The 17,942-nt window shown below is 39.4% G+C and overlaps 1 protein-coding gene and 1 pseudogene across 2 annotated transcripts in view; both read left to right on the forward strand.

Moving 5' to 3' along the window:
* Positions 1-17,942, forward strand: part of TMCC1 (transmembrane and coiled-coil domain family 1) — a gene marked incomplete at its 5' end in the record, with an annotated part of 154,764 nt that overhangs the window by 9,347 nt on the left and 127,475 nt on the right. The window lies entirely within an intron of this gene.
* Positions 11,342-12,503, forward strand: LOC307058807 (annotated as a pseudogene). Its single transcript has one exon. The product of its transcript is annotated as an uncharacterized misc_RNA (transcript).

The following is a 17,942-nucleotide window of genomic DNA, read 5'->3' on the forward strand; positions in this document are numbered from 1 at the left end:
TGAGTAATACACCATTGTGTATATATCTTCTTTATCCATTTATCTATCAGTGGACAGTTAGATTGCTTCCATATCTTGCCTATTGTAAATAATGCTGCAGTGAGCGTAGGGGTGCATATATCTTTTCAAATTAGTGTTTTCATTTTCTTTGAATAAATAACCTAGAAGTGGAATTGCTGGATTGTATGGTAGTTCAATTTTTAATTTTTTTGAGGAACCCCCATACTGTTTTCCACAGTGGTTGCACCAATTTCCATTTCCACCAATAGTGCATGAAGGTTCCCCTTTCTCCACATCCTCGCCAACACTTGTTATTTGTTGTCCTTTTGATGATAGCCATTCTGAGAAGTGTGAGGTGATATCTCATTGTGGGGTTTTTTTGGGGTTTTTTTTTTTTGCGGTATGCGGGCCTCTCACTGTTGTGGCCTCTCCTGTTGCGGAGCACAGGCTCCGGACGCGCAGGCTCAGCGGCCATGGCTCACGGGCCCAGCTGCTCCGCGCATGTGGGATCTTCCCGGACCGGGGCACAGACCCGTGTCCCCTGCATCACCAGGCGGACTCTCAACCACTTCGCCACCAGGGAAGCCCTCATTGTGGTTTTGATTTGCATTTCCCTGATGATTAGTGATGTTGAGCATCTTTTCATGTATCTCTTGACCCATCCGTATGTCTTCCTTGGAAAAATGTCTGTTCAGGTCCTCTGCCCATTTTTTTAATTGAATTGTTTGTTTCTTTGATATTGAGTTGTGTGAGTTCTTTATATATTTTGGGTATTAACCCCTTATTGGATATATCATTTGCAAATATATTTTTCCATTCAGTAGATTGTCTTTTCGTTTTGTTGATGATTTCCTTCACTGTGCAAAAGCTTTTGAGTTTGATGTAGTACCATTTGTTTATTTTTGCTTTCATTGCCCTTGCCAGAGGAGACAGATCCAAAAAAAATACTGCTAAGACTGATGTCAAAGAGCATAACATTTTAAAAATGTAAATCTACTATTGGACTTCTGTTCCTTTCTTGTACTTATTATATGGACTGTAATTTCTAGATTTAATTTTTATAAAGTGGAGTGATAACTTAATGACACTTGTGAAGCAGTTGGGGTCCGAATCCTAGGTTTTAATAATCTCTTGAAATGTCTTGCCCACCTTAAATTCATTTTTTTAAAAGCAGCTTACCTGTGTTGAGTCTTAAAGTGCTTTACTTAGTTTTCATAGAAACAACAGCCCTTTTTCTACTCATATCTGATTGGTTTATTTAGTATTTAGTTAAACTAATTATAATGAGTATAAGAAACTGATATGGGAGCAAGATATGTACGGAAGTACTAGCCATGAACATTGATTCTCATGAGGGCATAAAGTCCACATGTCTTTTGAAGAAAACAGAGAGTTTAAGAATAAAGTGACAAGTTGGTTAAGTAGAGATTAGTCTGGAGAGCTTCTACTCTGCTGTATCTTAGTATGTGAGATTGATCGTTTCAAATTCTAAATACTGGCTGTCTATTTTTATATCTGTTTTTTTCTCTCGACTCAAAGTTCTGAGTATGAAAATGTTTCAGTACTGGTTATAAACATTTAAGTACACTGATATTTCTGTCCCATGGAGTTAATATCATTCTTATAGATTTGCACGTGCATGTAACCATGTGCACACACAACCGGAAGACAAATGTTGAGTTGATTTTCAAGTGTATCCACTGTGTTTGAAAGCTACCTGCTTTTGCCTTAGCCATCTGCCACATAACCAGTCTAGTTGTTTTTGTTTTTTTTTAATTATTTATTTATTTATTTATTTATTTTTGGCTGTGTTGGGTCTTCGTTTTTGTGTGAGGGCTTTCTCCAGTTGCGGCAAGTGGGGGCCACTCTTCATCGCAGTGCGCGGGCCTCTCACTATCATGGCCTCTCTTGTTGCGGAGCACAGGCTCCAGACGCGCGGGCTCAGTAGTTGTGGCTCACGGGCCTAGTTGCTCCGTGGCATGTGGGATCTTCCCAGACCAGGGCTCAAACCTGTGTCCCCTGCATTGGCAGGCAGATTCTCAACCACTGTGCCACCAGGGAAGCCCCCAGTCTAGTTTTTAAATTAGATTCTTGGCCTTTAAGCTCGATTACTTAAAAAAAAAAAATCAGATTTGGCAAGTATTTATTTGTTCCTAATATACCATGGCTTTGACCTAATGTTGGAAATGGGACCCGGTTGGAACAGTCATGACATGTTGAATACAAAGGTTCTGTACTCCCTTTCTTTTCAGGTTTACTAACGTCAATCTTTTTCTCACAAAATCTTATTGACAAATTCAGTCCACTACAGTACTTGTATATACTTGGTCAAATTACATTATTTAAAGGATCATCTTTAAATTCACAAAGGCAGATTGATATAGTCGTAAGCAGTTTTATCTATAAGTGCTTTGCGATTTGAAAGTTAAAAAGTTAATTTTTTTGAATTCGAAATATGCCCAGTGTAGAAAATTTTGAAAATACAGAAAAGTAGAAGAAGAAAAAAAACTATTGCCAATATTTTGGTGTTTTTTCTCAATATATTCCTTACATATGAAAAACATATAGAAGAAAATTTAAATTTATTTTTATTTAGTTTTATTAAGATTAACATATTAAGATAAAACCAGAATCTTATTAAATGCACAGGGTTTTTTGTTTTTCTATTATTTTTTATTAAAGTTCTATCATGAGCATTTTTAGATACTTATAAATATTCTATATAGATTTTTACTGACTGCATAATATTATAACATTTTGTTGTAATGCCATAATTTGTGTTAACCATTTTTAGATATTCAGCTGGAGATGGAGAAATGAATATATTTAAATTTTCAATATAATTTCCTTTATATAAAACTATATGAACTATTAATCAAGAGATATTTAGTAGTACCTAGTGGTAGTGATCATAATGATAAGCTACCATTCGTCTTGTGCTTATTATGTGGCAGACAGTGTGTTTACACAAGTTATGTAATTTTCTCATTAATTCTAAAACAGCCCTTTCTTTTGTATTTTCCCTTTTTTGTTGATGAAATAACAGAGGCATAGAACAGTTAAGTATGCCATGATTTCACAGCTAGCATATTTCCAACTCTAGAGTGTTTCAGAACTAAAATAATAAGTCTAGGCCATTTATATTTTGATTAGACATGTTTTAGTAACTGCTGTGTGCTAGACACTGTCTGATTCGAAAACTCTTTTATCATACCGAACTCTCTCTCCATTTTTATGTATTGGGCATTGGTCAGAGGAATCTGGGAAAGCTTTGAAGGAAGGGCAACAGGATTTTGTTGTGGGTAATAGGGAGTAAGGATATCCTCTACGTTAAAGACGTTTTGGAATAAAACTAACTAGTGTTTTCTTAGTAAACTTACAGTCTTTCAAGGTATATTATGGACTTGAACAATAAGGCCTGTGACATTTTGGATGATACGTTGAGAGAATGCCTAGTGTCCACAAGGACTTGCAAGACAGGCGCCAGGTCTTAGCTTTGTATCCCTCCGAGCACTTAAAAGGACAACATTTTACACACAAATACCTCATGCAGAAATAGCATTTTAGGGCTTCCCTGGTGGCGCAGTGGTTGGGGGTCCGCCTGCCGGTGCAGGGGACATGGGTTCGTGCCCCGGTCTGGGAGGATCCCACATGCCACGGAGCGGCTGGGTCCGTGGGCCATGGCCGCTGGGCCTGCGCGTCCAGGGCCTGTGCTCCACAGCGGGAGAGGCCACAACAGTGAGAGGCCTGCATACCACAAAAAAAAAAAAAAAAGAAAAAAGAAAAAGAAATAGCATTTTAGGGTATTACTAACTAATGAGCAAATCCTCTTCTCTGTCTACATCTTAAGTATTGTGTCCTTCTAAGTTTTAACCATAGCCTGTACCACTCTTTTTACTCCTTTGTGAACTTAAATGCTTCCACAAAATTTTGGTCTCCAACCTGACCAATCCTATATGATCTTTGGAATTGGTTATTTATCTGTTGGTTGTCTGCATAGACAGTTCAAACTCATCATTTACAAATTTAAGTTCATCATCATCATCTCTCATAAATCTTTTTGCCTTCTAGTGTGTTTTTTGTCTCAGTTGTTTCAAAACTTGATTGAATACAGTAAAAATCACTTTGGACACTCATTGAAAATAAGATTTCTGTGCCCCATTCCCAGAATTTCTGATTTAGAAGATCTGGTATGGAGCCTAGAAATGTGCATTTTTAAAAAAAATAAATAAATTTATTTATTTTTTGCTGTGTTGGGTCTTCATTACTACGTGCGGGCTTTCTCTAGTTGCGATGAGGGAGTGCTATTCTTCGTTGCAGTGCGTGGGCTTCTCATTGCAGTGGCTTCTCTTGTCGCAGAGCATGGGCTCTAGGCTTGTGGGCCTCAGTTGTGACATGCAGGCTCAGTAGTTGTGGCTTGCAGGCTCTAGAGCGCAGGCTCAGTATAGAAACGTATATTTTTAATCAAGGCGTCAGATGATTCTAGTGCAGTCAGCCCATGAGTTTGAGAATTACTGAATCTGAATTTCTGGAGCCACCAGTTACCCGGGTTGGCAAGCTTTGGGTTATCTGGACCCTTCCTACTCTTTAATCACGTGATCCCCAAGGTTGCCCCCATTCTCCATTCCTAAATCAGTGTCCTAGTTTAGGCCTTCATTCATCTCATTGCCCTTTCAAAGCCTTTCTCCATGCTGCGCACAGCTTGTGAGAACTGTCTAAAATCAAAACAAATCATTGTCATTTCCACTGCTTAAAAACCTTTCACTGGCTCCATCATTTCCTGAGGGATATGTTCCTTGAAATGACGTGCAAGACCTTCCATGATTTAGCCCATGTGGACTTCTTTACCTCATACCACTCCCAGCTCATACAGCAACTAGCACTCCTTTCCCACACTTTTTATTCTTCCTCTAAAGTTTTTCCTATTTCCATACTTTGGCTTATGCTTTCATTCAGTCATTCATTCAAAAAACATATTGATATGTTCTAGGCACTGTGGATACTGTGATGAACAAAAACAGATGTGATCCTTACTCTTATGGAGTTTATTATCAGATGGGTCCACATATTAAATATCATTTGGCGAATTCCCTGGCGGTCCAGTGGTTAAGACTCCGTGCTTCCACTGCGGGGGGTGGGGGGGCGGGTTCAATCCCTGGTCGGGGAAGTAAGATCCTGCGTGCTGTACAGTGTGGTCAAAACAAACAAACAAATAGACAAAACAAAACTAAAAAAAAATCATTCAAACAAATCTGAATTTTCAGCTGTGACAAGTGCTACTAGAGCCTGTTATTGGAACATTTGACCTAGTTAAGGAAGTCAGGGTATACTTCCATGAGGAAGTGACAGAGATCTATAGGATAAGCTGGGCTAATTAGGTGATGGAGTGAGAACTGCAGGTGCAAAGGTGCTAAGATAGAAGGAAGTTTACTGAGTATGAGGGATAGGATGGCAGGTGTGTATGTCTGTGTGTGTGTACATGGAAGCACTCAGTGGTTAAGGCTGGAGAGAGAGATAGGAAGCAGTTCATACAGAGGTTTGCGGAGAGTGTTAAGGGGTTTTTCTCTACCTAAGAGGAATGAGTAGCATCAAAGCATTTTAACACATTATTGACCGGGTGGTTTTTGCAGAAACTGACACCTGGGGCTGTAATACATCTCCAGTCAAAAATGTGTTAAGCAAGGGGGGGGCAGTTTCAACTTTGTGATTAGAAAATATCACTATGCTTATAGCATGGAGAATGGATTGACTGGGTTCAGATGGAATGAAGGTAGATGAGCCAGATGGCTGTCGTGTCCAGGTGAGAGATGACAGTAGTTTGGATCAAAGAAGTGATGATGGGAATGGAGAGAAGAATTACCTAAGGGCAGGAGTGTGTCTTATTCATATTTCAATTCCCCATGCCTAATACTTTGGCCCTTGGATTATTTGTTTGATGAATTAGTAGTAAATAGAGATAAGGAGCAAGAGAGGATGTCTAATTAGTGAGTTTGAGAATGTACATGGATAAGTTTCTGAAATGGAGTAAGCTTTCATTCAGTTATTCATCAGTACTTATCAAATACATACTATGCACTAGGCAATGTTCTAGGTAGTTAGAATACACCAAAAAATGAAACAGGCAAAAATTTCTGTCCTTATGGAGCTTAGTTTGTATTGTAGGAGATAGCATACAATAGATACAATAAATGAATGGTATGTTATGTTGGAAGATGATAAGTATTACGGAAAAAAAGAACAAAATTAGACCAAGATAAGAGATCAGGAGTGTGTATAGAGGGGAGGTGAGTTGCAGTATAAAGTAGGATGATAAGGATAAGCCTCTCTGAGAAGGTAACATTTGAGTGAAGACTTGAGATGAAGGAGTTAAGTCATGAGGCTGGCCCTCTGGGGGATAAGTACTTAGGCAGATGAAGTAACTCCAGGATGGGAGCCTGCCTGACATGTCCAAGGAATAGCAAGGAGGCCAGTGAGGAGAAGCTGAGTGAGCAGGGGACAGTAGTAAGAGATGGGGTCAGAGAGGTCACAGGTAGCCAGATCGGGTAGGGCCTCATAGACATTGTAAAGACTTTGGCTGTACTCTGAATGAGACAGGGAGCCATTGGAGGGTTTTGAGCATAAGGGTGATATGATCTTACCTTTTTTTTTTTTTTTTAACATCTTTATTGGAGTATAATTGCTTTACAATGGTGTGTTAGTTTCTGCTTTATAACAGTGAATCAGCTATACATATACATATATCCCCATATCTCTTCCCTCTTGCGTCTCCCTCCCACCCTCCCTATCCCACCCCTCTAGGTGGTCACAAAGCACTGAGCTGATCTCCCTGTGCTATGCGGCTGCTTCCCACTAGCTACCTATTTTACATTTGGTAGTATATATAAGTCCATGCCACTCTCTCACTTCGTCCCAGCTTACCCTTCACCCTCCCCGTGTCCTCAAGTCCATTCTCTACGTCTGTGTCTTTATTCCTGTCCTGCCCCTAGGTTCTTCATAACAGACTGCCAACAAACACATGAAAGAATGCTCAACATCACTAATCATTAGAGAAATACAAATCAAAACTACAATGAGGTATCACTTCACACCAGTCAGAATGGCCATCATCAAAAAATCTACAAACAGTAAATGCTGGAGAGGGTGTGGAGAAAACCCTCTTGCACTGTTGGTGGGAATGTAAATTGATACAGCCACTATGGAGAACAGTATGGAGGTTCCTTAAAAAACTAAAAATAAGGCTTCCCTGGTGGCGCAGTGGTTGAGAGTCCGCCTGCCGATGCAGGGGACACAGGTTCGTGCCCTGGTCCGGGAGGATCCCACATGCCGCGGAGCGGCTGGGCCTGTGAGCCATGGCCGCTGGGCCTGTGCTTTCGGAGCCTGTGCTCTGCAAAGGGAGAGGCCACAGCAGTGAGAGGCCCGTGTACCGCAAAAAAAAAAAAAAAAACCTAAAAATAGAACTACCATATGACCCAGCAATCCCACTACTGGGCATATACCCTGAGAAAACCATAACTCAAAAAGAGTCATGTACCACAATGTTCATTGCAGCACTGTTTACAATAGCCAGGACTCGGAAGCTACCTAAGTGTCCATCGACAGATGAATGGATAAAGAAGATGTGGCACATATATACAATGGAATATTACTCAGCCATAAAAAGAAATGAAATTGAGTCATTTGTAGTGAGGTGGATGGACCTAGAGTCTGTCCTACAGAGTGAAGTAAGTCAGAAAGAGAAAAACAAATACCATATGCTAACACATATATATGAAATCTAAAAAAAAAAGACTTTTTAAAAAGGATCACTCTGGCTGCTGTGTGAATAGACTGCAGGGGGTCGAGGGTGGATACTCGGAGCACCTGTTAGGAGTCTGTTGTAGAATCTAGGCAAGAAAGGATGATACTGAAAGCAGGGTCTTAGCTGCCTTAAATAGAGCAGTCAGAGAGATCGAAGCAAGAGAATAACAATGGTCAGTTTGAAAGATTTTGAAGGTCCCAATAGTATGTCCCTGGAAGGCAAGTGGAGTTAATTAACAGTATGTCAAGAAAGGGATTCTCTATGAAGAAAAGAATAATGAGCTTTGATGTAGATTTTATGCAACATCATAAAACATTTTAGAAAAACTACTAAATTATTCAGCAGAGGCCAATGAAAAAATCAAAATTTAAGGAGTTGGCAATTGAATACACGTTTTCATGACAGTAGGTTAGAGATAGGCCATGTTTTGAAGCAATGGTAAGATTCGTAGTGGTTCAGAAGTCAAGTATACATTTCATGGTGTAAATTGAGATTATTTAAGTAAATGCTTTGAAATTTCAGTGTAGTACAGTTGACCCTTGAACAAAGTGGGAGTTCAGGGTGCCAGTCCCCCATCCAGTTGAAAATCCACATATTGCCATCTCTGCATCAAAAACAAAGGAATTGATATAGAGCGAACTTACGGTTGGGAAGGAGGGAAGGGTGGGGAGGAGGGATAGTTGGGGAGTTTGGGATTGACATGTTCACAGTGCTATGTTTGGAATGTTGACCGACGGGGACCTACTGTGTAGCACCGGGAATTCTGCTCAGTGTTGTGTGGCAACCTGATTGGGAAAATAATTTGAGGGGGGGAAAACGATTTATAAAGTGTAGAACTGCGTAAAAAACCAAACCAAAACAACAAAAAACCCCAAAAAACCCCCAAAGGAGTTGATAAATTACTCACCCAAGGACAGGAAGCTGAAACAGTTTGGTTTGGATAGAATCCGGACTCAAACCCTAATTCTTTTGAATTCACTATTGTGATCTCTAATCAAACACAAACTTTCCCCCCACACCTAGTTAAAGATCTGTAAGATGAAAATACAGGTGCTATATTTATTGAAAAAAATCCACATGTAAGTGGACCTATGCAATTCAAACCCATGTTGTTCAAGGGTCAATTGTATATAAATGTGCCACAGTATTAGGCTAGTGTTATGTTTAAGAATAACGTGGTGACATCAGGGTAGAAATGGACAGTAGAGTTAGAGGAGAAAGGAGGCCTGCTAATTCAGAGTAGTTTAATTTGGTTCAGTTCCCTCAAGTTTTTGTATATTGTAATTGTTGTTTTATGATGAGTCAAACTTGTAAACACTCAGGTTACTTGTAACATTATAAAGCCAGATTTTATACCTTATTCTCAAATAGAAGAATGTAAAATAATTGATTAAAATGTGCTTGATTATAATGGAAAATAGTGTTAAAAAAAAAAAAGCTGCTGTCCTTCATTTGCTATTTACTAGCAAGTGATTTTAGGCAAGTCGCTTAACTATCTCATCTTTTAGTGCTCCTGCCCATTTTTTTCTTTATTTATGATGTGGAATATGAAAAATTGTATAGATGAAAGTGCAAACCTGGTTAAGCATACTAAGGCTTTCATGGTGATATCTTCGTTTAGATGCTCTTCTGTTATATCTTTTATAAAATACCGTGGGATCAGAAATGTTTTCCCCCTATGTATGTTTGTTCATACATTTGTTCAATATTGTTTATAGAGTGTTTGACCTAGCATTGTTTTAGGTTAGGGATCTGCAGACTTTTTCTGTAAATAGTCATTTAAATATTTTTGACCATATGGTCTGTCTTGCAACTACTCAACCATGTCGTAGCATGAAAACAGTCACCCATAATATGTAAATGAATGGGCATGCCTGGGTTTGACTGTGGTGAACAGTATCTGGGCCTTGGCCCATACTTTGCCCACCACAGTTTTAGGTGCTAAGAATATATGAGTGAATAAAACAGACAGAAATACTCGGCCTGGTGAAGTTTAAGAGGAGGTAAACAAAACATATAAGTAAAATGCACAACATGACAGTTGTGAAAGAAGATAAAGAATTCTAGGGCAGGAAATTTTAAGCAGAGTGATCGGGGAAGACCTCACTGACACGTGAGCAAAGACCTGAAGGATGTGAGGAGATAACTAGGGAGAGAGCAGACCAGGCAGAGGGAAGAGCAAAGGGGAAGGTCCCAAAGGCCTATACTATAAAGAAATTTTACTGAAATTGGGTTTTGGGGGGCATTGTTAAGGGGAAAAAAATGATAATGCACATCAAGGCCGTAAGTCATAGCCTCCTGTCTACATGTGCCAGATGGGTGAGGAGCAATACTTAGAATAGTTCTTACTAATGAGAATTTGAGCTGTATGCATTATTTAAACTTATGTTGTATGGTTTAAGTGTTAGTACTTTTCATCTTGTTAAAAAACAAAGTTCAACTGAGCAAATTTAAGGATCTTACTGACTTTATTCAACGATTCATGAATTGGACAGCCTTCAGTCTTAAGGAAATAGAAGGAACTCTGAAGAGCTGTACAAAATGAAAGACTTTTATAGGCCGAAGGGAGCAGGAACAAGGAAGTTATACTAGGCAAAAAAGTATATTGGTTATTGCTAGGTTACTTTCCCTGTAGAGGATGGCAGGGGTTACCTAACTAATGCTGATCAGGCAATTCCTGATTGGCTGGTTTGAGTCCATTTCTGGGAGAGACAAAACTGTAATTTAGTTGTCAGTTTGACAATGTGAGGATTAGCATAAGTGACTCCATTTGGGGCCTGTTGTCTTGTTTTTAACAAGCTTACTGTGCTTAGATGTAGCTTTTAGAATAGTCATGTCAAGTTGCCTAGTCTAAGGTGTAGTTTCAGGTCACTCTTCTAAAGTGTATTTGTCCTCTTTCTCATTTTCTATTTATGTACATATATGAATACACACAAATGTTTATACTATCCAAACACATTTCTAAATATGTAAATTAAAATTATCTTTTTTATTAAATGGGACCTTTCTTTACAACAGATACTTTTATCCCACCAATAATTATCCCTTAAGTACTCCTCAGTTGGAGATTGGCACTTTGAGAGAGATGAGAGCTACATATAAATCATGTTACAACCTTATTTTCAGAGACCTCACAGTCTTGTTGGGACAGCAAGATTTATGTAAGTGGCAATTAAAGAAGCAGTGTGATGTGGTATAATCAAGCCCAGAAGTCAGGATCCTACAGTTTTGGGTTCTAAGAATGCCTTATTTCTGGGTTTTTTTTTATATCAGTGTGACCTTAAACAAATTAAATTCTCTAGGTTTCATTTCCTTCATTTTCAAGATGAGGTCATTGTACTAAATAATATTTAAAGTTCTAATTTGAAAATTAGAAGCAGGATAAAGTGATGACATGTTTACAGCTGAGGTGGTTGATCCAATCACTGTAGGCTCTACTTGGCCACCTAGAGGTCTGAGGCTATTAATATCTATAGCATATTTTAACCCTTTCTTATCAGTTAAAAGCTTTGTTAGAGAACACTATATAATCAGCTGTTACTGAAATTAAGGACAGTAGAAGTTCCTAGAAGGGAGAGCTAAGTATGGGGTCAAGTTGTTGACAGGGGCTTTATAGAGAATGTGCTCCTTGGAGATGTTTTAGGAGTATGAAGCACACTCAGTATAGATCTTCTCCATTGTAAGACAACACAATACATGCAGATTTCACGTTTCAAAATAGCTGAGATGTGCTTTAAAATAGAAGAAGAAGAAATTCCTCTTTCTTCTCCGCCATCCTATATGTGGTTGAATTTTCTCCTTGCCATGTCTTCTCACAAACTTTCAGGGTCAAGCGATTCCTGGCGAAGAAACAAAAGCAGAATCGTCCCATTCCCCAAAGAATTCGAATGAAAGCTGGTAATAAAATCAGGTATGTCTCCAAGAGAAGACATAGGAGAAGAACCAAGCTGGGTCTTGTAAGGAGCCCCACACATGAGATGGCACACATATTTATGCTGTGTCAGGGTCACTTGCATCTTACCATATCACTCTGAAAACATCACTACCATCAGAACAGCTGGATGTGTTTTACTGGGAAAATGATTTTTCTCTTTGTGTCAGTGTTTCTGCACTAGTGTTTGGCTCAGTAATAAATATGTGAGACCTTTACAAAAAAAAGAAAAAAAAAAAGGAAGAAAAAGAAGAAGAAACCCCAATTGTGAGCCTCTCAAGAGCTAGGACCATGTGCTAGTTATCTTTATTTATACCCCGCATAGAACCCTAGGGCCTAGCCAATATGAGGACCGTGTGAAGGGAAACTTTGAGGTTAGTGATCTTGGTTCTCTATTTAAAGGTTAGTATCACTTCAGAGCTCACTATCACTCTCCTGTTTATAGATGAAGTTAGAAAAAGTAATATACCTTTATTAGGCTGCAGTTAGGGAAGTTTTGTGGGCTTCTTTCAGTTTGGACAGAGAGAAAGGGAATTTTTTTTGCCACTTTAATATTTAATTTTATTATTCATGATGGTTATTACATCTGTTTGAAGATCCATAAAATTGATTTTCTACCACTGGGAAATAATTGGGCTATTTAAAACCATAGGCTACAAACAAATCTCCTGAGGTGCATGAGAGCACATTTCTCTCAAGAAAGGGAATTTTTTTGTAATGCCTGGCTGAATCTGGAAATTAGAGAAAAGAAGAAAGGGTTGAGGCAGGCAGGTGAGGTAGAAGGAGAGAGGTAGGTTTACTCTTCCTGTTGTAATTCCTACGTTTTGGTGGCTAAGAGCCCAAAATGTTGGGATGATTTCACACTGAATAGTCTGAACCACCTTCGATAGAATCATGGTTTCCAGGCCTACGTGTGGATTTTCCATTCAGTGGGACTACATAGCTGCGGGCAGAGCTCAAGGGAAAGGCACCACCTGTCACCTTCCTCCTGTACCGGAGGTCCCACGCAGCACCGCCCCAGCTGCTTACACTGCCTCCAGGCTGGCACCTCAGGAGCAGCAGGAGCTTCAGACGTCTTTCCCCATCGGCCCGTATCTCCACAAGGTGGGATCGGGCCTGTGCAGGCCCGGAAGGACTTCCCAGCTGAGGCCAACGCTGGAAAATGCATACAGAGCTCAGCATCTGCCGCTGTCTGGAGTTCATCTTTGAATTACCTCTCAAAAACCCATTCCTTCTCATTCTTACTCAGTAACAAGTATTTTGTAGACTTAGAGTTTGTGAATTATCCAGCGTTTATAAATAAGGAACTCTATCCTCTGTGGTAAATTGCACCAGGATGACATTCTGCTCTGTTCAAATGAAAGGGAGATTTGTAAGATTGAATTAATTGAGCTGCGAGCAAAACCAGAAAGCCCAGGTGTAATGTTCTCCCACGGGGGAAGAAATGAGATGATGGGAAAGGTAATTCCTGTTGCTCACCACAAGGTGGTGCCCCTAGACCAGGAGAAGTAGGTGGAAGTGAGGGGATGACTCCTCCTGACAGGCCATTAATAATGATGGGATTATACCTTGAGAAGTAACTAGTACAGGGAATCGTTAGGATATGGGCTGGATTGAGTAGTGACTATCATATAGTGGTAGGTGCTCTTTTAAAATACTGAACTGAATTGATAACTATGGAAATGGAATAGACAATAGTAGAGTAGGTAGAATTTAATGACAATGTTAGAATTTAAAATAATTAAAGAGAAACAAAATTTAAAACCCAAAGGTATGCTTGGGAGAACTAGTAAAATAATGTCTGTTTTCCTAAAAAACAGTTGAAAATTGTAGTTTTTAAATGAAAACCAATACAGATCTCTCTTTTTTGTGTATTTAGTGTCAGTTAGGGAGCTGACGCTGTTAAGGGAATATTTTATTCCCTATCAAGGGAATCATATGGGAATGCAAAAGTAGGAATAAGAGATGAAGATGTATTTTGGCTTTTTTAGTTGTTCTCCAGTAAAGGTACTTTATAGAACAAAACTTGCGTGCCAAAGGAAGTAACTTTTAGGTTTATTGACCCTAGCTTAGATGTCTAGAATGTGTATGTTTCTCTTAATATAGTATATTTATGTAGTGACCCAAAAGATATCTTTATTATCCTTAATGATCCTACGTTGACTTTTTTTTTTTTTTTTTTTTTTTGGCTGTGCACGGGCCTCTCACTCTTGTGGCCTCTCCCGTTGCGGAGCACAGGCTCTGGACGCGCAGGCTCAGCAGCCATGGCTCACGGGCCCAGCCGCTCCGTGGAATGTGGGATCTTCCGGGACTGGGGCACGAACCCGCGTCCCCTGCATCGGCAGGCAGACTCCCAACCACTGCGCCACCAGGGAAGCCCCTATGTTGACTTTTAATATGGTTGTCCTAAGAGTGGAATTGAAGGTATAGATAGGATGTTCTTGACCTTGCTAAGTTTATCATGCACAGTTGTCATCATAGGGATGCCTCCTCAAGTTTTGTTTGGTTTTGTTTTTTAAATCTGAGTTGTAGTCCTTCTGTTCCAAGCAGCAGCTTTTGTGAGAACGCTCAACATAATGCAAAGTCAAGTTCACTCTTTAAGTTAAATTTAACCTCCTTTTCCTTTATATTGCAAAATATATAGAGTCTTTAGAGTAATTAGACCTGTAAAGGGATGTATTGTAGTATGTGACTTAACTTCTGCTTTCCCCTTTTATTCACAAGGGATTTGAGTACTTTACCAATAGCCTTGAATCTTAGGAGTGGGGGAGAATTTTAGCACTCAAAGTCCACTACTCTTCTGTTTATCCAGAACACTGATACAAGGATTTGTCTTGGGACTGTTAGCTTCCAAAGACTTACAGGTAAATAAATAGGCAGAAGGACAGACCAGGATCGTGTATTATAGAAGATAATCACTAGAACAGATTGGTTTTTCTTCCGCGATCATAGTACAGCATTTTATCTAAAGAAAGGTAGGCAACTTTGGCCAATTAGCATAATATTGGGCTTTAGTAAGTGTTTGTTAAAAATTGACTTATTTTGATGTTACCTCCTTATGTCCTGTGATCTTGTCAGTCAGTGGGAGCAGACCGGATTTCACTTTTGAGCTTTCATACTTCAGGGTCAGCGTATATTTATTATGCATTAATTTGTGTCTCTCATTTTATGTATAGTTAGACTTTGAAAACATCTTTTTTCCTAAATAGAATCATTTAAAATATATAAAATATGTTTGATTTCAAAAATTAATATTATGACAAATCCCTTTGTAAAAAGGATTAGCAAGGATTTATTGGTTTATATATTATAAAAAATATTCATATCTTCAGCCCAAGATCAAGTCAAATATTTATTAAGAACTGACAATTACGTTTTATTTTATCACGGTAACATCTTACTAGAGTGAGGAGCCGTGACACAGATTTCGATATTGTAATAACAAGGAAGCTAAGAATTTAGAAACCTTCGGTTACAAAATGAGTCCCTTGCAACACAAATGATTTTCAGTCAAAAGATCACTGGCTATTGCCAGGTGATTAGCAAAGACTCAGAGACTGTTCAGCTTTTGGGCTAATCCTAATCAAGCTCCTCACTTTACAGGTCCAAAAATGTTAAAACCTGCCTGAGGTAACGCAGCTAAGTTATGAGTGATATCAGGACCAGGTCCCTGGGTTCCTTCTGATTCTGTGTTCAGCATTTTCGCCTCTTTATCCTGTTGACTATGTCAAAGAATCGAAGAACACCAGTTCTTTCAAGTAGGGGACAAAAAAGTTTTTCCTTTTTCCAAATATTGGTAACTTAGATAAGCTTTTTGAATGAGGGCGGAAATCTAAGAGCAGTGACAAAGGCTGATTTCAACAATACTCTTGTTTGGTTTCTTATGTTAATACTTTTAAATAACTTGTCATCTTTTACAGTAACAATGGAAATAGAATACTGTAATGATTCCCTAGAGTTATTTTAATACTGTTCATAATTAAAATATGAGCAATGACATTCTGGACTCTCAGATATCTAAATAAAATAATAAGGAAAAGTGTATTAGCTATATATAGTATGTAAAATAAGGCCTCTTCTATTTAGTTGGATAGGCAGTTAAATAGCCTCCATGGAGCTATTTCTGCATTGTGAGGTTGAGACTGGGGTGGAAAAGAGAGTTCATACTTAAAGTCTCATATTAACCATAACATAATTTGCAGAATTATAGTTAAGGGATGAAGGTGAGAACTATCCTTTATCATCTTTCTTATGGCCTTAAGATACCAAGAAACCTTCCCTGAGAATACTGAGGGTTTTTTTTTTTTTTTTTTTCCTGCATTGGGTCTTCGTTGCTGCACCTGAGCTTTCTCTAGTTGTGGCGAGCGGGGGCTACTCTGTGTTGTAGTGCACGGGCTTCTCATTGTGGTGGCTTCTCTTGTTCTGGAGCACAGGCTTTAGGCCTATGGGCTTCAGTAGTTGCAGCACACGGGCTCAGTAGTTGTGGCTCATGGGCTTAGTTGCTCTGCGGCATGTGAGATCTTTCCGGACCAGGGCTCGAACCCATGTCCCCTGCATTGGCAGGAGGATTCTTAACCACTGTGCCACCAGGGAAGCCCAAGAATACTGAGTTTTAATGACTCATTTGATAATTGAGAATCTTTTCCATGTAGTTGGTAGTAGTCTTTGCAAGAATGTGTTATGGAAGTGACTTTGTTTCAATATCATTGTATGGGATCATACTCAGCTTTTTGAGTGTCTGGTGTAATTTAAATTACACATCCACATGTAATTTAAGTTGCATGTCAGCTTTTTGAGGTAGGTCTGATCTCCTTTGTTACAAATGAGGTAAGTAGGGCTTAGGGAAAATTTTAAATTTGCCTAAGACTAGTGAGCTAGTACATGGCTGAGTCTAAGTCTTTTGCTCGACTCTACTAAGCACAGGTGCCTTAATATTGTAGGTTTGTTATCATGTACTTAGTGTGAAGAGTATAATATAAAGGCAAAGAGTGTAGAAAATCTTAGAAGGCTCTAGACTGCCAAAAAATTGGTAACCTCCCAACCAGTTGGAAGATACATCTAAGTAGACTAATTTTCCTGAAACACCTAAAGAAAAAAATTAAACAGTTCGTCTTAACGATTAAATTAAAACAAGATTTGAAGTCTGATAATCAACTCTTATATTAGAAATGAATAAAGTAGAAATTTAACTAAAAGAAAGAAGTGTCTCTCATTTTCATATCTATGTCAAAAGGCCATAGTGAAATTGCTCCAAGTCCAAAAGTAACCACAGTCTTATTAACCTCCACTGTTTTAAAAGTAGGAAGTGAGGGGCTTCCCTGGTGGCGCAGTGGTTGAGAGTCCGCCTGCCGATGCAGGGGACGCGGGTTCGTGCCCCTGTCTGGGAAGATCCCACATGCCGCGGAGCGGCTAGCCTCGTGAGCCATGGCTGCTGAGCCTGCGCGTCCGGAGCCTGGCTAGGCCTGTGAGCCATGGCCACTGAGCCTGTGCGTCCGGAGCCTGTGCTCCGCAACGGGAGAGGCCACAACAGTGAGAGGCCCGCGTAATGCAAAAAAAAAAAGTAGGAAATGAGAAGTAATTGACTGATTTATCTTTGCCTCCAGGTAATCTGACTGGTGGCAGGTAACATGGCAGTTAGTAGCAATGATTATTTTTAATTGTGTGTTTTTCTTGTCATCCCCTGCCCTGCCAAGTTTCTATAGCCATCTGGAGGGGTAAGGCAAGAGTGCTGGAGCATTGTCCTAAGAAAGTTCTACTTCTCTTTTTGAGCCTTGAATTAACACAACATCTTAAATTGGGGGGTACTTCTGCAGTCATTAAGCTTGGTAACATTCTCCCCAGGTGGTTGTCTGGGCTCCCAAAGAAGCCCATTCTACTTGTGGATGCCTCTGTTAGGCAAATCTAGCATGTTAAACCGAAATCTGGTTCCTTGTATTTCTCCAGTTAGGGCCAATCAGAATGTGTACTGCCTCTGCAGGTATGAATTGCTTTCGCAGTGTGTTGTCTCTGAATAGTCCCTTCTCGAGGCTAATAATCCCTAGTCCTTGGGATATTCTTTGTTCCTTATTTATTTATTTATCTGTTTGTTTATTTATTTATTTATTTTTTGCGGTACGCAGGCCTCTCACTGCTGTGGCCCCTCCCGTTGCGGAGCACAGGCTCCGGACTTTTTTATTTTTTAATTCAACAAATATTTATTTATCCAAGCATTCT

This window comes from Hyperoodon ampullatus, assembly GCF_949752795.1.
Source record: "Hyperoodon ampullatus genome assembly, chromosome: 10".
Classification (NCBI taxonomy): domain Eukaryota; kingdom Metazoa; phylum Chordata; class Mammalia; order Artiodactyla; family Ziphiidae; genus Hyperoodon; species Hyperoodon ampullatus.